This window comes from Syngnathus leptorhynchus, chromosome 20, assembly GCF_054491065.1.
Source record: "Syngnathus leptorhynchus isolate UIUO chromosome 20, UIUO_Slep, whole genome shotgun sequence".
NCBI lineage: Eukaryota > Metazoa > Chordata > Actinopteri > Syngnathiformes > Syngnathidae > Syngnathus > Syngnathus leptorhynchus.
The window spans coordinates 3729210-3749596 of record NC_141214.1 but is presented as its reverse complement, the minus strand read 5'-3'; positions in this window follow the sequence as shown (position 1 = coordinate 3749596).

The following is a 20387-nucleotide window of genomic DNA, read 5'->3' as shown; positions in this document are numbered from 1 at the left end:
TCATCTTGTAAACAATAAATTGTTTTCTCTGGGTGATAACGTGATATTATTATTTTAAAGTGCCAATGTTTGTATTTATTCGTATCTAAAGCTGCAGAGATAACATGGTTGCGCAAGTGTGCACACCCTCTTCTAATTTGGCTGTGTTCAGAATCACAGATCACATTCAAATTCATTTTAAAGGGGAATTTAAAACGACGGAATTTCATGTGCCTTAACTTAAAGGCTGTTTTTCTTTCTGGAGTGTACTTTGTAAACAATCCTGCTGTGGTTTAAAATTCCAACAACAAAAAGACGATTAATTCCAATGGGAAATTGCGTTCAGCATTCAGCCTTGGCGGTTCCACTGTAAATTAAATACACTGGAGTGGACCATGACTCCTTTCGGCTTCTAATCCCTGATTTGAGGTTTTGTATAAGCTTGGCTTTGTGTTCCCATAGGATGCATTCATGCTTTTCACTAGGGGGGACACAGAAGCACGGCCATGTCACAATGTTTGGAATGAGCAGTAAAGTAACGGCGTAATAATGCAAACACTCCATGAATAGACGGCTAAGCCTGAGTGGATCTTACAAAGACACCTTCACTCCATGCGTTAAAAGTGTTTACCTTAACACCTTACCCCCCCCCCCCCCCCTGGAACACCGACCTTCTAAATGACATTTGCCTCCTGTTAAGCCAAGCATGTTTGGCATTTCAAGTGCTTCTCGCGCAGCCATCGCACCTTTGCTAACCGCCGCGGCGCCGCGTTAAGTAAATAACCGGAGGACAAGGATCAATGCGCTTGTCTTGTCCCGGGAAAAGTCGGATTACTCTTGCCGAGACTTTAATAGGTGTTTATGAAGTTTGGCTCGCGCCACTGCTTCTTGGATGCTCATTGCCGCTGGGTTTGGGTGTTAAATCAGCAGGTGGTTCAATTCCCTGCTCATTATGTTAAAAAGCCATTGAGCAACACTAAATGGCTCACCTCATGCTAATTGCTCGTATTGTACATTTCCAATACTGCTGTTTTGCTTTTAATTTTACCTATGAGGATGAATAGATCCATTTTTTTCCAGAATAAAAGTATTTTTGAGTAGGTAAAATAAAATCACAAAACATTTGTCCAATTGCTGCATTGCAGTTGACACATGGATTTTTTTTGTTACTTAAATAATGAGTCAGGGGTGACTCACCTTGGCCCCAGGGAGGAGCATGAAAGGATAAAGTGTAGCTACAATCCAGGATGAACGGACGTGCTGCTTTCTTAAAAGTGTCTGCGTCTGCAATCTGTCACCGACGTTGATTTTTTTTTTTTTTTTTTTTGTCTCGGCTTGTGAGGTGATCCCTCGGAGACCAAGCCGAGCACGTAGCAGCTTTAGCCTTACACCGGTGTTGGATGAGGGGGATAAAAACCACAGTGTCCTCGGGATAAGACCTGGACCTTTTGACCTCTGAGGTGAGATCCCTTACAAGAATTTTTCTAAAGGATTTCATGTACTTTTTTTTTTCTTCTGCTTTCACTCATCTTTTGTGAGTCCTTTTTGTTTGCTGACTTGAACTCCATATTATGTTTAGGAGCAAAAAGAAAAGCCTTTGTGTTGGTTGAGAGATTGTAATTTAATTGATGTGCGTTATTTGGTTGGTTAGTGAGAAGGTGCTTCAGTGTCGCATTGAAAAGGATAAAAGAAAATCAGACTCAAGATGATGAATAAAGTCTTAATTTTATGCGAGAAATGTAGTAAGATGAATTGTTATGATAATGCATTTGGATTACACTTGACAAGTTTTAATGTGTTAGTAAATTTGCAATATAACTACAAGTATTGGTGGCTGGTATCGTCAGCGCTCGCAAAAACTCGATCCCTTAATTATAAAAACTTGATGCCTCCCTGAGTGATCTTTTTCTATGACAGCGCTTGAATTAAATGAGTCTAAAAGTCAGTCGATGCCATTTTTGTACATGTTGGTTCTTTTAATAAGTTTTCTCCAAGTCAGTATCTGCTTTCTCGTCAGATGAGGATATCAATACGGCTCTCATGTACATCCATTATACATTAAGGCTATAGCCGGCAGTCAGCTGGTTGCCATGACAACTGAAAGCAGGACGGATGGCACAGGTTCAAAGGTAAAAATAAACAAGAAAAAACAAATAGATCTATAAAATCATAACTCCATGTTTTGTGGTGTGTACAGACGTACATAAAAATTCAACACGTTTCGGTGTAACTCCAAGTTTATGTTTTCAAGAGTAAATAATGGGAGAGAAAAATCGATTGTATAAAAAAAATATACCAAGACGAGACTTAATTATGCAGTGCAAATAGCACTATGGCACACTGGAATGATATTATAGCTTCAAGTAACAGCTGCGTCTGGATTATTTTTTTTTTGTCACAGCAGTATGGAAGATGTGTTACTGTGATTTCTGGTCTATAGCATAGTCATAAAAAAAAAAAAAAACTGCCGATGATAGAATCTCATGGCTCCCGGTCCTGGGAGATTTTTTCATGTTATCGTGGGTCATCTTTGAAGTACTAACCTTAATCAGGTAACTGATTTTTAGTGTCATAAAATAGCTGTTGGAATGGTGAACGATAATGTGTGGGAGTTCCTTCTCATTCAAGAGGCTCCAAGTGTCCCATGATGGCGGCACCCTCCTCATCATGTCCTCAGTCTACATTTGTACTGATGGAAGGAGGGGTTACTATATTTGGGCTAATGGGGTCATGACCCCTGCTGTTCTCCCTCTTTCAGTCGCAGTTCCCCCCCTCCCCCTTCAACCTTGCATTCCTCGCCTCATTCCACAAACACATCTGAGGGGTCTGCTCCGTGCCTCACATCTCTTCGCCAGCACCACCTGTTCCTCCAGATGTTCCCACCGACTAACCCGTGGAGCCCCGTACTGGCTCCGCTCCCACCCCCGCTCGCCATGTTGAACCCACTTTCCAAACTTAATACAAAACAAATATTGCTTTGGCGTCACCTTGTGGCATCTTGTCAAAGAACTATGTTGAAGAGCATTGAGGAGTTTCATTTCGTCAATAAGGGTCAAATCAAAGCCTCCTCTCAATAGATGTCCTTCCCCCCTCCCATCTGCACACATAAATACCAAAATATGATTTTATCCTTTGCACAGCATCAAAAGTTTTTGCTGTAGCTCTGCACACAAAACACGAGAGCAAACGTGACCCATCCAAACAAGCCCGCAGACCCGAATCCGTTGCCATGGCGGCGTGAAATGAAGGCAAGGTTGACAGGGGTGCAGTCACTTATTGGCATTGCCTCAAAGGTAGCACCTCCCGCTGCCCTCCCCTTCAGCTGCTGTAGCGCCACATCAGCGTCAGGCAGCCGCTCTCCCCGAAGGAGGGCAGCCGCACTGGACCGGCTGCGACTTAATTGGAGCTGGAGGACAACCCCGCACAACACACTCCTGGCCATCACCACCATGCTACAGCTGTGCCGCCGCCGGCTGGCGATGGAAAAAACCAAACCCGGTCCCAGTGACTACAGCCCCAGGGTCGGAGGTCACCATGTGGCCACTCGACGGGCTTCTCGGGCCGTCCCTGCGTGCGGTGGACGCCAAGTCTTAGTGAAGCCCCTCAGCGAGACGGACTGTCTCTTTCTCTTCGTACAAAAAGCAAGTGAGCTGAAGTGTGCATGACAGCCCACGTCGCCTTCTGAGATCCGCACGACGTAATCGGGCTTGACTCTTTGTTTTTGTCGAGCAAACGCAACAATTGCGTGTGTTTGAAGTAACGCAAGAAATTAATACAATGCATTGTCAAACTCGGAAATGCATTTCAAGTTCATCATAAAGGAGACTTCAGAGATTTTAGATTTGGTACCTGACGGCTATTTCGATATTTTGCTAGCCAAACTCAGCTTCCTCAGAAGACACAACACAATTGAATACCTCCTATGATAAACAAGTTATTGTTCAGATAGCTATTTTTTTTTAAATGACTGTGGGGAAACAATTACCGAGTGTTATTGAGACTTAATTTCCATAGCAAAGGTAGGAGTGAACTCAGAGTTACCCCGGCGACAGATGTTTCCTCCGTGCCTTCTTTTCTCCAACAGGGAATACATCAGCATTAAAAAGGGAAGGAACGCTTTATCCTTTCGCACTTTAATTACATCGACTGCGTACACAAGAGCCATAACACATATTTCAATATGACAACGATACATGCGGCTCCAAATCCTTCCCAATAGCTATTTTTCTTACTCTATAAAATATTAAATATATATATATTTTTTTTTACAAACCGTTAAGCCCACTACACTACTGTAAATTATGATAGCGTTACTTGAAGAGCTAATTATTCATTTCGGTTGCACGATTGCATCATTATTATCTGACTGGATATACAAAAACATGAGCAGTCTACATTTGATATGCTCCACCACCCACGTTGTTTGAGGTAACAGCCCGAGGGGCATGTTACAGGTTGGTGCCCTCGTGATCTGACCTGGGAGCAGCCCTGTGCAGGGCCCACAATCATCATCCTAGGGCTCTTTTAGATGAGGTGTGCATAATGGGGAGGTTTTTGCTCTCTGAAGGATGAATCAATGTGGCATGAAGAAGAGAATTTCCAGCCCATTTCCCAACTCTGATTACCCCCCACCACATACGGCTCCCTAATAGCTTGTTGTGTGTCATAAATCTCCTTTTACCACCGCGCCATCACAGATGTACCACAGCGTATGCCTTGCATATTCAAGGGAAGGCGTTATTGGGATTCGATGACTTGCAAGCGGGGAGCGCGAGGATTCGGCCTGTCATGTTCCATTTGGCGGCTTAGCCTTAAAAAAAAAAAAAAAAAAAGTCTTTGCTGGCGAGATGTGTTGGCGTGTCGTCAAACGGTTGCCCGCGTTTTAATAAAGTCCTCGTCCACCATCTCGAGAATTAAGCGGCAAAAATAACTGTCATTGTTTCTAGATTTGTTGTTACTGTTTCAGTAACAAGAAGAACAAACGCTAATGAATACCAGACACGAATCAATGAATCACTAATGACAATTAATCATCTCGACTTTCATGCGTTCAAATGAACAAACACAACAGCAACTACATTTGTAATCGCTAATCAAGAAATGACATATCTATCTACTGTATCCGTATTTCATTATCAACAATTAACATTAACGATTTGTGACGCAGCATCAGGAGCAACTGAAGGCCCAGTATCTTGGTCTTAATGGCTGGGGATCGAACCCAGATCCTTTGAGTTGGGGGGGATTACTACTACTATCGGATTCTGATCCGACAATGGCGATATTTAAGATTGACTTTTTCTGTACTGTACTGCAGTTGACGTTAAGTTCAAGGTCACGCCTGGAAGTGAGACGTGACCCGAAAGTAAACTCCGTGACAACTTGCTTGCCTTCCCGAGATGAAGGACGTGTTTAGAGTGCGGATGGGGAGGGTGACGTTAGCTCAGGTACAGCGTGTTTGTTTACCATGTTCTTTCTTCTTGACATTCTGCGATCAAACGGCCTCTGATGTGAATCTTGTTGCTCGGAGTCACCTCGTTTAGTAGAGGATCTCAGTGAGACACACTCCGTAACGTGCATAGACTTTTTTTTTTTTTTTTTTTAACTTTGCTGTCAAGAGCTTGGCATGGAAACCTGATGCAAAAAAAAAAAAAAAAAGGCATGAAGTGCAACGAGGAGTGCGGAGCATTAGTCATCCCTGCACACAAGCACTAATTAAGAAAAAAAAAAAGGGAGTGATTTTCATTTAGCGCTCCCCCATCTCATCATTTTATAATAGAGTTTTTGTCCTCTGGGAGGAAAATGTCTTCTCTCACATGGCTGCTTGATTTTTCTTTAAACAGTGTGAGGACGTTGTTCCGATATACGTAAACACCAGAGTGACGATTAATTCAACTCGATCAGTCGTGCACGGAAGTAAGGATGAGCGGTTAACAAAAGCAAAATGTGAGATGAGAATTAGCCAATCTGTCTATTAGCTTCATGCTTGCATACAATGTGAAACGCCTTAGATGTGCTAGTGGAAATTAGCATCAATGTTGCAGTACTAGAAAACAAAGTCCCAATGTCGTATGACACTTAAATTTGATGCTCATCGTAACAGCTACACGTGAGGGTCAAAAATAGAAAGTGTCTTCATTTTTATTTATTTTTTTCCTTAATGGTGTCGTTGAAGCATGTCCATTTTGGCTTCCTCCTCGCAAGTAGATTGTCAGCTCATCCCATATTCCATTGACTCCATTTGCAGCATATCGAGCAAATCCAGAGAACAGCAGCACTAAATCCACTTTCCCATTTCACTCCGAAAGCCTAAGCCCCGTGGTGACGGCCATTCTCTGCGCTCTCTTTGATTTGACATTCCATTTTATTACTCGTGGCCAGTAGGCCGGCCGCGCTGCCACGGCGAGCCGATGCGAAGGGGATAATACAGGCACAAAGTGGCCCTCCAGTGTGTCAATGAGCAAAGCCACATCGAGGCTGCGGTCAAGGTTATGATGCCACCGAAGCCATTTCTTTCGTATCCTCGTGCTCGGGGGCCGGCGGGAAAACCATTTCAGCCTTTTATCCTTTTTTACATGTCATTTAAATTCGCAAATTGAAGCCTGATTGGCCCGAGACCAGAAATTCATATTTACATAATCGGTTTGTCTGGAATTGTAATATAATGTTCCTCTGAATTTCTTAGAATTACGTTTTTTTGGCTTCTGGAAGCGGGTTACCAATCTTATTATGATGATGCAACATTGTTTTGCCATTGTCACATTTGAATAAAAAAAAAAAGGTTGCGGGGTTAAATTTGACTGTAGTAAATAAATAAATCATGCCTGTTTAGTTTGGAGCTATTTTTTTTTTACACTTGCATCTAAAGTGAGAATTTGTTTGAACAAAAAGTTTTTGCTGACAATTTATGACAACTCTAAGCATAATTTATAGCATAATTTATTTGGTGTTGGGAAACATTTCTATCTCCATAACACAGGGCACATGCCTCTAGGCTTAAATCAATCTTGGCTGGACCTTTTCATAAACCGGACTCTTTTTTATTATTTTTTTCCCATTCTGTAGAATATTCCTGAAATTGACCAGTAAATAAAGGACAAGCTTCCTCATTGATCAGCCACCCAGGTATCAAATACATGATATCCGATCCACATCAGTGAGCCGTTTGGTGGTCTATGCAGTTACATTAGCTGACTAAAGTCCATGTAAATATGATCCACATGATTTATTGGCCTGCAGCAGATTTACTACCAAAATCATTTTCTGGGGCCATCCAAACGAAAATTCCAAGGCAATAAACTTTGCTAACATTTTATTTATGAAAACTGACTTCCCTGCATTTCTCAACAAAGAAATAGTAGACGTCTGCATTGTTTGTCCTACGTCAGCGATAACTTTAGTCCGACCGAGGAGTCTTCTGTTATCATTGTTGTTGGTGCGGCGTATATGTTTAACAACCTGGCCATGTTCACGTTGACCCCCACCGCCGCGTAGATTGCTTATCGATCGCGCTTCTCCTTAAATGTAGCACCACATGCGCTTTAACCCAAACATCTAAGCCAGAAGCCCCACTGTATCTTGTTGCATGAAAAATGCTGAACGGGATGAGCTCTGTCATCTTCTACGGCAAGCCCCACTTCTTATAAATAATGATTATTTCACGGGCTCATCAATTCTGCTTTGTGGAGCAATATTTTCAAGCGCATTTATTTTTCCAATTCAATAGCTCCTCATATTTCATTACCTGAGGCGTTGTTTTTTCTCTTCCTCCGCGAAACAGAGAGCGGACGCCGGTTGCTGTAATCCACGGTGCACAGCAATGCAATCAATAAACATGATAGCGAGTCTTTCAATCAATAGCACTTTACCTCCGCATCAATCAGGACATTTGAGCAACTAGATAAACTGCTATCTGATAGATTGAGCATGATTATTGGATTTTTTTTTTTTTTGGGGTGGATCCAAACAAAAATGAAGGTCTGTGGAATTTATTACAATAGCAAAAAAACATCTGCATTTGCTTATTTTCCCTTTTACCCGGTTTCAGTCAACGCCAGCTGGTCTGCCTCAGTACTCTTCAATCAATCATTTAATTAGCACTTCCAACATTTGCAAGGTGAAAATAACATTCGCCGGGGAATCTGTGACTTGGGTAGAATGGGTTGCTCTCCACGGGGACCCTGGCAACCTCCAAGCACTAATGACGTCTGATGTTAAAGGCGATTCTTGGAATCATTCTGTACATCTCTGTACATATGTACATTTTTTTTTTGTTCTGCGAGGGCATTGATTAGTCACAAAGGGTCTTTTGTGACCCCGGAACATGGCAGCGTAGACACCCCCCCCTGTCAAGCGGCACAATACGCTAAGTGCTTGATCCCACTGTTTGGGCCAAAGACAGCATTAGCGGGACCGAGCTTCCCACCGTCTTAAATGCATTCTCGTTGGAGCAGAGTGACATTTGATAGCGAGCGGGCCCGCTGCGCTTCGCCTCTCTCCTCGCTGTGACTCCTATGTGAGTCCTCGGCCCGACTGTCTATTGCTCGTTTGGAAGATGCTGAAGCCGTAGGGGTCTTGTTGGTGAATGTTGCTTTATAGTTCATTCAGGAACGGGGGTTAGAAAGATTTTGAGATGACTTCATGTTAGGATGGCGGGTGGGGTGCTGTAGGGCTGGACTCTTGTTTTTTTTTAGTTGTTTGTAAATGACAAGAGCAGCCAGCTTATTGTGATTTTAAAACTTGGAATGACAGTTGGAGCAGAGGTTTTTGTTCCAAATTTGCTAAGACTCCAATTTTTCTCACGCATCCCGAGGATTATATAAGTTAGGTAAACCGAACGTGTCAAACTCATTTTTGTCGGAAGTCCATTATGACTGTCAACGCTTTATATTATATACACAACAAATTGATGATTAACTAGTTTTGAAATCAGACAAATGATAAAAATTGTCAGCAATATCGTTCTTTTTTTTTAAAGCAAAGACAATTGCGGGCCACATAAAATGATGTAGCGGACCGTATCTGGCCCCCGGGCCTTAAGTTGGACACCTATGCTCTAAATCTTTTCCATTGCCAACTGCCCTGAAGAAATTTCAAACAAAAGGAAATACTCCATTGATCTTAGTGCTGCAAAATGTTACATTTCTCTCGACTGAGGCGCTTAGCTTTTTCACAAACAGGCCTCAATCAAATTATTATATGTTCACTGGGGGAAACCTATTTGTTTCCCCTCACTCTAATGGTCCCCTACATATGGGCTCTTTCCAGTCCGGTGATCACAACCTTCATTTTTTTTTATATTTTTTTTTTCATACGTGCTTGCTCCTCTGCGTCGACACAGGTTGTATGAATTGCAACGGGTCAGGCACATCTCGTTGGGCGTTTCATTATTCATTGTTCTCATTTTCCATCCTGCGAGATTCATTTCTTTCAGGAAGTCATTGAGAAAGCACTGAATGCTTATTTCCTGCTGGCCACTCTCTTGAGGGGCCGTGGAGGGAGGGGCATTGCGATATGGAAATGTTCTAGATAGAGATTGCAAACTCAAATTGCTTTCTTTGCCATTGATAGAAATCACGGCATATATTAAGTGACTCACTTATTACATTGGACTCCTCATACATGACTTTATTTGCTGTTGTGTGTTTTTTTTTTATTAATTTAGATTTTTTTATTTATTTTTTTGCACGTGTGAAAAGAGCCCAAACAAAAGGTGGCGATAATGCATTGTTGTGGTCAGCATGCTCAATTTATAGCCTGCCAGAGCATAGCTGAGTCTTATCAGTGCTTCTTGCCTGCAGTGAGACTGATGCAATGTGTGTGTGTGTGTGTGTGTGTGTGTATGTGTGTGTGTGTGTGTGTGTGTGTGTGTGTGTGTGTGTGTGTGTGTGTGTGTGTGTGTGTGTGTGTGTGTCGGGTGACAAGACAAGAATACATCAGCTGATATGAAAATTTTATGGCGCATATTGTCACCGTCAATGAAAAGTGCACCTATCCAACTTTGTTTTTCTCTTTCTGTCTCTTAAGACCGAAGAACTAATGGATGGATTTGGTGAAAGTTTCAGTTTACCTGACGCGTAGTTTTTTTTTTTTAGAATATTGATTTTTAACCTTGTGTACCCGACTGCTAAAATAGATGAAACCAAAGAAGAAATGTCTCTCTAATAATAATCTGTCAAAATTGAGTGACTTGACATCCGGGATGGCAAATAGTGAGATGGCCTGTTGGTATCAAAGTCTAGCGGCATCAAATATAACATGACAAATAAAACCTTGTATTTTTTTTTCCCTGTGAACTATGTGAGGCTGATATCAATCAAAGTCAGGCGGAACACTGGCAGCTGATAAGATTTCCACAGTAGGGGGGGAAGGGGGGGTGACATTACCGGGATGCTGCTGGTGTTACTGGGAGTGTCACATCTCCTCTTCAAAGGTTGTCACCTGCCATCATGCGATCGATTTGACTTTTTCAGCGCCACATTTGGAGAAATCCTACCCAAGGTGACACAACGGAGGAAATGAAGCTTCTCCTTACAGAAGAAGCTCTTAATTGAATCTCGAGTCTAAGCAAATTAGCATGTTGATGTATCGTGTTCTCTCTCCGCCGGGTTCTAATGGCCTTCTTGTTTGAGAGGCGCCACCTTAGAACACGAGAGTCCCTTAGCAGTGACTCGCAAAAGACTCGAGAGTCACGGCCGCTACTCATGCAGCTCTAATGGAGACAGCAAGTGACTCAATTTTATTTCTTAATATCATCTGGATCCGGTTTGATATCAGTATTTTTTACAGTTACACAGTTCCTGTGTATATTTTCTTACAAATAGGAATCGCAAGCTACCATGTGTTGTTTTATTTCACGTTATCGTCACTCGGCCAAAAATATTGCTTTCGGTGCTAAGTGCTGACATTTTCTTTTTAACAAATTGACAGTCTGACAGGTTTAATTCTCACTTTTTTTTCTCACGCTCTTTCAAATTTGCTGGAAAAACCGCAACACTTACGCCTGACTCTTTCACCTTTTAGGACTGGTGGTGGCGAGAAAGGCCTAAAATTGTCAGCTGTATATGTTTTTTTTTTTTAATCACATGTGTAATACTGCAAGTTTAATCATCACCTGCACTTTAGCCCGGCGGAGCAAATTCCCAACTGGATCATTTGCACCTTTTGCCTGCTGAAAATGTCATCTGCTCTGACAACTTTAAGCAGCTTTCCACAGCTTTTTGTTTGTGTTTAAGTCTCAACCGAGCTGACACCTGTCGTCGTGATTAAAGAAATAAATCAGCTTCTCATATTCTAAAAATATGTCTGATGAATCTTCGCACCCGCTTCCCGAGGATCTATAATTAATGTGGTCACATCCAGCACGAGAAGGAGAAATTTGATGTCCCTCCCGCCCTCCCTCCAGAGCCCTTCCCTGCAACCCAATAATCCCCAGGAGAACAAAAGCGAGCTGCGAAAGCATAAATAGAAGCATAGCATCCAAACTCTCGGCTCGTCGCCATTGCTTTTCTGACAGCTGCCTGCGCTAATTAGCCATCAAAGGTCTCCCTCCCTCTTATAGCGGCAGCTAACACCCCTTCACTTTCATTACTGCTTGTTGTCGCTGTTTGTTTATCATCAGCATGAGCGTAAAGTTCACAAATGTTCTCCCCAAAATGTAATGCAGTGTAACCACGATGCGGAAAATGTAATTCTACTCCTTGAACCACATTAGGGCGGTCATTGTAGAATTTATTTTATTGTATTGTTTTCAATGTTTTTAATGTTTTTTTTTAATCTTATTTTATTTTATTTTTTTATTTTTATTATTAATTTATTTATTTTATTTATGTATTCATTTTATTTTTGTATTGATTTTTTTATTTGTAAATTGGTTTTTAATTAAAGGTCACCCAAAGTTGCATGTTTTTCCAGTTTGCATTACGGCTCCAAAAAAAATCATTCGAAATGTTGAATTTTACATTGGAATCAGTTATTTTGGGCCTTTTTATTGACACTGACATAGAACACGGCTCGCTGTCATGGCTTATTAATATGCATATCATTGTGTATTCCTTGTTTGCTTTGACTTTATCCAAGTTGGCCATGTGACCGCGGGACTGCATCCATTCCATTTGTCACTGATGACAAATAAGGCCCGTTTAATCCCGCCAGCCCTCCTTTGGAAGACGATGACAAAGACAAACGACAGAGCGGCAAATTGTCTTGTTTGTCGGGATGCGCAGGTGGCGCTTTTTGCATAGCGCAATTGGCTCCTTGGGACCCTCCAAAGCCGAGAAGGTCTCACGAGAGGACTGAGGCCAGTGCGTAAAATCTCTCATTTAAAAAAACTGACACTTTATATTAAAGCGAGCCACGGACAATCTGATCAATTATGCGACTTGCGTGTGATAAATTACAGTAAATGTCTTGCGAGTTGCTTTGTAAGGCTTTTGAATGAGTCAAACTCATTTTTGTGTTAATTTCCCTCAGAGAGCCATTCTAACTGCGGAAGGTATTTAAAATGTATAATTTAATCAAATGAATTTATATTATTACATTTGACTGCGGTTATCTTTATTTTTAGCAACACGTTTTAAACCGGAAGTCAAACAAAATAGGGAGTAATAAGTATGACCTTTGACCTTTAAGAAGGAATCAGACGTCTTTAAATGTTATTAGCTTGACAGGATTTCTTTGCAGTATTGTCTCGAAGTTTTGAGTTCCTTCAGTTTGACTTGACAAATTTCTAGCTTCGAGTCAATCGAGCCCTTCCGCCATGTGTGGAATGCAAATTGTCAGAGCGCAACCGCTCATCAGTCCGATTGAGGAGACGTGTGCTTCGACGTCGCCCGTGGCCTCTCCCGCCAAACGGCCTGACAACTTTTCAACTCAACACATTAGAAACGTGTTGACAAATCAGTTTAATGACCAGCGACGTCACAGCACGGCACATTGAGGTTACCTGCAATGATCATGTGACAACAACAAAGAGCCCATTTCTAATTTGAATTTGCAGCTGTGATTTTATTTTGAGTCAAAAATGAGCTGCTGCGCCATTGATTGGACTACTCAGAGTCTAAATGAATAAAATGCGTAAGGCTGACCCTCATTTTCCTTATTGTGTGCTTACTCTTCTTTTAATTGTTTTGATTTTTAATTGCGGGCGCAAACTGTTTCCCAGCAATGATTTATTTTCCTTCTTAGAAATCCAATTAAATAGTCTGTTTTGCCAAAAGGGTTATCTTTGTTTCGGAGTAGGTACATTTTAGCAATACTTTATTGCGGCCTCTTTGAATTTCAGTGCTCGTGTGAAAATAAAAGCGACAGCGTTCCCGTGTAAGATGACACGCTGCTCATTTGCTTTCCGAGGTGAGAAGTCCTCAACGCCGTGGTGCCGAACGACCTTGGCAGTCGCATCCCTTGGGGAGAGGTGAATTAATAGCTAACCTTCATATGATATCCTCAACTTCTTTCTGTGGCCACTATTTGACTCAGTCATCGACAATATATGTTGAAAAAAAGTGCTGAAAATAACTTTTTGAACCCAGTTAAAACTTTACCAGCATTTGAGACAAACTCATTGAAAAAGACCAGAAGCTCACTAGTTCCGCCAGTCTGTCAGCAATCAGCAAAAGTTCAGCCGAGTTCACCGAACGTTTCCTTTTTAAGTTTAGCAGCGAGGTGCAGATGATATCTTGCTTCCATTCCTTATTATGCAGTCAGCAGCATTAGAATGTAGATGGCTCAATTAGAAGGTGAGATTTAAAGCCGTTCTGCTGACTCCGTCAATGTGACTTCCGAGAATTACCGGAGGTCTGATTTTAATATCTGTTCTTAGTTTCTACTAATTAACAACTTGTGTAACTTTTTTGTTTTTGTCTAATTTTGTCTAAATCTGAACTCAATTTAAAAACAGGCTAACCTGACCCTGAACAAAAAAAAAAAATACCAACTCAACATGAAATCTATCTAAGCCGTATCTTGTTGCTATGGTGATATTTTTTCCGATCTATATTTCACCCCGTCGGGGCGCTCTCCGCCCTTTTTACATTTTGAAAAGAGAACTATTTCAAAGAGTGAGTGAAGATTCTGGTGGAGTGTACTGTACGCCTGCCCTCTTCTCGCACTCCAAGGAAAGATTTGCATAACGTTCTCGTAGCCGGCGCCGAGCTCTGATGAGTAGGAGGTGTTCCACTCAGTGAAGAATATAGCAAGCCAAGTGTGAAATAAAGCACACGATAAGACTTCTCGCAGATTGTCAACAATGCAGCCGTGGGCTTGTTCCGGGAATCGAATCGAAATGCATTTCTTTGCTGGAAATATTCAAAATGTGTGGTACATATTATTCGTATTAAAGTTTCGTTGGTTGTAGTGATTTCCATCGATAAATTATTAGCCCGTGTGGCCTCTTTTATGTAAAATGTGTGCTTAGGCGCAAAGGTTGCCAAATAGCAGCTGATGCTATTTACCAGATGATGACTTTTTTTCGCCGTGTGACCTCCATTTGAATCGATTTTACATTGAATGTTTACATTTGCGAGGAATGTCATCTTTCATAACCATCACTGGGTCTCAGTGGGGAATTTTCACACTTCATTATACTCCATTTGAAAACATTTTCTTCATCCTGAACTGCATTTTATAACTGCACTTGTTAAATAAGAAAAAGAAAAAAAAGGTTTTCCTTCAAATGAGTTGTTGCATGAAGTAAATCCAAGATGTTTTATTTTATTTTTAAATTGTGCATTTTTTACTTTGTGAATAAAATAAGTCTTACTAGTTTGACAAAAATCTAGAGAATTTTTCAAATTTGAAGCCTTGCAATAAAATAGTCAGCCATTGTATCCCAAATCCTCTTTCCCCATTGAAATGACTCAGAATGTCATTAATCCGTTCCAACCTTGTGCCCAAAACCAAAAAATTGAGTTCACTGCCACCATAGAAGACAAAGCAAAGGTAATAATCCCATCTGCAATGAAAGTTGTCACTATTCATTTCATTCAACTTTTCAAAAAGTTCCCACACAATTTGCATATGTTACCTCATGCTTGAGTGCCCGTCAGCTTGTGCACCCGGTAATTATGTGCTCAGGTTACAAAAGGTCTAATTAGAGAATCACTCCATATCACTCACCTGCCAACGCCAATATATATATTTTTCTTAATAACCTCGAGCATGCAAGACTTGTCATGTGCACTAATGGAAACTAAAATCTGACTTCATGCTGGTGTTCTCCACCCAAGTCTTAATTATTCCATGTGCGATTTAGCTGTACTCCATGAAAAAAAAAAAAACAGGAGGCTAGATCAATATGGAAATTTGGTTTGTGCTGGGGAGCTATTTTTGCATGCTTTCTGCATCCCCGGGTGGCCACTTTAGAGTTGAGAGTGCATAAAGAGAAATAATCCTAATCAAACAATGGCAGTTTTACTTAGTACTTCACATATGCTATCGCTAATGTTGATCAATGTTCTTCACATACATTACAATGTGGAATCTTTTACAAAATGAGTGTCTAAATTTAGAAGCTCATTAATTACACATTGTCTGATTTCGAACATGCCCTCTCACCATCTCACTTTATTTCTCATCACCCCTTAAATTAATCACAAGCAATTTCCAAATCACATTATTATGGGATTTTTACATTCCCAATCAATCAGCCCAGACAACGTCATTAGCTTTCTCAGCGGCAAGAGCAGCTGTTTTGCAACACAAGTTGTCGTCAAAGTAAAATATGGCGGCGAGTTGTGAAGTTGCGACCCGCCGCGGATGGTGCAGCACGAGGTTGCAAAGAGTGAATATTGATGAGGCTGGCAGAGAAGACTAAACTATACTTGTTGTTCACCTTCAGCTTGGCCAAAGAACCGCTGGCGTCATTCCAGATTAAAATAAGATTCAGGCCAAGGTGTTTGCGTGAACTTTTCTGGAATTTTTTACAGTCAAGTAAAACAATGAACCTGATATTAACTCTACAAAAAGAAACACACGCTGCAAGATAATTACTACTTGCTCACAAATGTCACCATCAGCTCAAAGTGAGTATTGAGGTTCCACACCGCATGTGACCGCTGACCGAATATGAGTCTGCCTACTTAGTGTCACATGAAAATTAATAGACATAAATGTACTCCGCAGCTTTGGATAATCACACCACTGCTGTGGGCAAAGCCGGGGGAAGAAAAAAAACAAAAAAACCTCAATCTAAATAGCTCATTAATTCAAATACGAGGAGGTCACGGCGAGGTTTTGACTTGTCGGAGTTGACATTTTAATCAGAGGTCTGCCAAGTGAGTCCGTTAATAGACATTTTGTATTACAAGAATAGCAAGCAGTCAAAATCCACCTGTGAGGTACACCAGGAACAGATTGTCACTTGTTTCAAATCATTTTTCAGTATCTACCAGATGAACATTCATTAGGAGTCATGTTTGCAGTCACATGAAGAACACAGGCGTCCAATGCAAACTCTGTTTACGGCCTGTTTGGTCTCCCGAGGGCCAAACGTGCGGCTCATTAAGCGCTAAATGCCGGCTAGCTGTTAAAATTAACGCCGCAGATTTTTGCTGTCACTGGACAGTTGGCGAGCTGCCTGCTGAGGCTAATATCACACAAAACTAATTTTTAAAGAAAAGGTACTTATTAATGCAGCCAAGCTGTTTTTAAAGTTCTGGAAAAAAAAAAAAAAAGGAAAATAATCTTGAGGTCGTATCGCCCGGCCCTCGTACGCACAAGGCATCCCGAAATTCTAACTGGTGCAGAAAATGAACCAGGGCAATGCATGTTCAATCCGAAACGAAATAAATAAATAAAACCTAAACTTGGCCGTTGATTTCCCATGTGGATGTCAACAAAGAGAATTCATTTTCAGGAACGAGAATCTGAGAAAGACTGATAAAGACGACGAAAAAGAATACCTTGACACTGAATGCGAATTTTGCCCATTAACGTATTTAAATTAGACAGCTGCTGCGTTAGTACATATCTTTATTTTTTCCTATTGCAAAGTGTTAGATTTTTCTGTGTGACAAAGAGAAATAACCCAAAGTTGAGCCGAGGGAACAAATCATTTGATGAAGCGCCGGAGGCTTTCGTCGCCGTCGTTTATTGTGGCGACGCAAGAAAAGACGGCTACGACAAAGAGCCGTGACAAATAGCTTTGACACTCCAGTCAGTGATACAAACATCAGGCTTTGTGTCTCAAACCACCGAAGACCTGCCAAAGCCGTCGTGATGAATCACATGGCATCCAAAATCTGTCTGCCAGCTTGTAAACTTTGCAAAATAAATAGAGCTTTTTATTGCTGTATTTAGTCAAGTTAAGGCATTTTACAGACCCCCAAAAAATCTTATGGAGCAAAAAAAAAAAAGTTTTAATTGATTAAAAATATTTTGGGGGTCTTAAGATTGAATACTCTTTTCGTCTGCTTCCCAGCAAATATCAACATCTGAGAATGACTATTGTCTTTAGGCTATTAAGAATAATCGGACCCTCAATGAATTTTATATGACCCTCTTAAGTCCGAGCTCTAGAGACACAAAATGGTCCTAAATGACTTGGACGCAAAGGCTACTTAAATAAAGGTCACATTTGCATATGATAGATCTCTATTGAGTTGTTAGCGGGAAATGTAAAGCTCACGTCTTTTTCTTTTGAGAGGTTAAAGGTGTAACAATGACAAAATATTCTTGCTTCTTGACATCTGAATTGCAGCCCATTAAAAATAAAAATATATTAAAAAAATCTGAATCTTTGATCACCGCCTCTAAAGATAAGTACTACAGCAAATTCTAAATACTGCTTTTGCTATTCATGAATGGTTCCCAGCAGGATTGAGAAGCGAGTGATTAATTTGATTGGTTCCCCCCTTTGGCGTTACATTCTCCAACTTGCGCCACGAGTTTGCCCAGCGAGCCGAGCAGATGGGACCGCTCTGCGACTCCTGATGACATTTATTTGCATGTAAAGTCTCACCTCAGCGCACACTTTTAAATTAGCACTTTCTCGCTACCAAATCCCACTAGCATTATTATTCAACAATATAATAGCAAAGATGATATCAAGTCATTTTGCTTTTATTTCACACCGACAAGGCATTTCATCTGTTTCAATTTTCGCCAGCTACCAGGAAAAGCAGAACTGCATGAATGAAAATAATAATTGGCTCAAATAATGCATTTTGTTTGCTTCAGATAACCTTGGCTGTCATATTGGGAGTAGCAATAGAGCAATCACCTGAAAGCGTGACAGGATTTGTATGAAAGTGATGCTATTGTCATTTTACTGAAACCCCTTTAAAATCATAGAAGCATACATAGTTTATTAATTAACTCATTTCTGACATTATAAATTGCTTTAATGCGTATCAACTTTGAGGGCTGCAGTAAACAAAACAAAAAGAAAAAAAAAGCTAAGAAATGTGGATAAAAATGTACTCATAAGTGTTTAAAATAAATTAACAATTTAATAATTCTTATTATAAAATTGTGCATAATTCATCGGTGTAGGATTTGAAAACGGCTCGGTATCTTAAACTTATTAGCTAATGTTAAACATTTATATTTTAAACAAGGTTATGATGTCATCATTTGGCAAATGACAAAAAAAAAATCAAACTATTATAGGTATAAAAGAACATTATTTTTCCTGATCATGTCTTCAACACAATCCATTGTGCGCAGTAATGCTGTGTTGCAAACAGACCGCAGCTTCACTTTATGAATAATTAATCCCCGACCACGCTCTCTCGAAACGTTCCGAAAGGAGGACAATCCTCCGCAGTTTTTTGTTTTTGATCATTAAACCTATACAAAGACTAAACGGATGGCTAGTCGACCTTTGCATTATTCATACGTTTCAACCAAAAGCTGTTCTTAAATGACTGATCACACCAATCTTAATCCTTGACGTGAACATGTCTTGGTTTGAACATTTGAACGCTTTTCTAATGACAAACAAAACCAGTTATAATGCTTTAACTGTGTTTTTGTTCTCACACAGACATATGATTAGCGGTAATGACTGTGCTTCTGTGTGAGGGTCATAATGAACATGCTTTTTGAAAGGCTACAAAACAACAACAACTTGAATTATGCTTGTATTAAATCTGTGATTTATTGAACATTTTTATTCATTAGTTAAATTACAAATGCAAAGGGCCACCTCCGTTGTTAACTCGTGCGCCTACGTGTGAGTACATCTCATTAGACCGAGTCAATTCCTTATTGTTAAAAATGTATTAAAAAGAATGGAGTCATTGACTATATTTGGCATGTAATGGAAAAAAAAAAAAGATATGGCCTCATCATTAAAAATCCATGTAGGGCCCTCCAGAGCTGAGCAGAGATGATTTCACGCATGGCTGCGTCATTTGCTAGGTGAGCCGCTACCTCACATACACGCACACAAAACAGCCACGAAATCAGAGTGTGACGTCCTTGGTTCGCTCTTCTTACGTGAGGCTCGATGGGATGGATGTGATGGAACTAATGGAGCAAGGAGAACAGCGCGGAGGCTGGCTTGGTATCTGGACCACTGCAGGTTACTTTCATTGACAGTTTCATTTTTAAATGGACCTCCCCTTATGATAGATTTTGAGATATTTTCAAAAATTACATTTCTAGGCCATAAAAATAAAACACTTCACAAATAGGGCATTTAATAAAAAAGTAAGGATTTGGGTTCCAAATCCCTACTTTTGCCCCAAATCAACAAAATAAACCCTGACACAGGGCAGACTGATATGCAATAATGAGGCAAAAAATATATATTCCACAAAGAACATCTGCAGTTCTATCATCATAATTTTTTTTTTGCCTCTTATTAATGTGATATTCTTAGACTCTCCTTAGCAGACCAGCAGACAAGATGTTCAATCAACTATGCATGACTTGACCTTAATGGGTTTTTCACTGGGAGGCTTGGCTTGGTTATTAGAGAACCAGCTCGTGTGGAACAACCTTGGCCCCTGGGGAGGAAAATTACAATAGTGGAGAGGAAAACCACATTATGGCTGAAGGAAAGCACTGCTTATGCTCTTGGCTGATGCGGACACGTTCCATCTCTTACTTGACAAACAAAATGAATTCAAAACGCATTCTTTGTGTTTCATCTGTTGTTGCTTGGCGATTGACCCGAATGTTATGTTCAAAGTATTTTTAGAGTTTAAATCATCAATTAAAGTGACTTCTACATATTGTGTTATTTTCTTACCATTGGAGGTTTTGAGTCTGATTGAATAAAAGGACATGAAGTCCCTCAAGGGTCAATCCTTGAGCCCTTTTTGTTTTTGTAGTGTTGGCTCGTGAGTGAATGATTCGTTTAAAAGAACGAATCTTTTCAGTGAACGAGAGTGAACGAATCACTTTCTCAAGTGAATTATGTAAACCAGAATGTAGATTTACGATTTGCCAAGGAAAGAAAGACC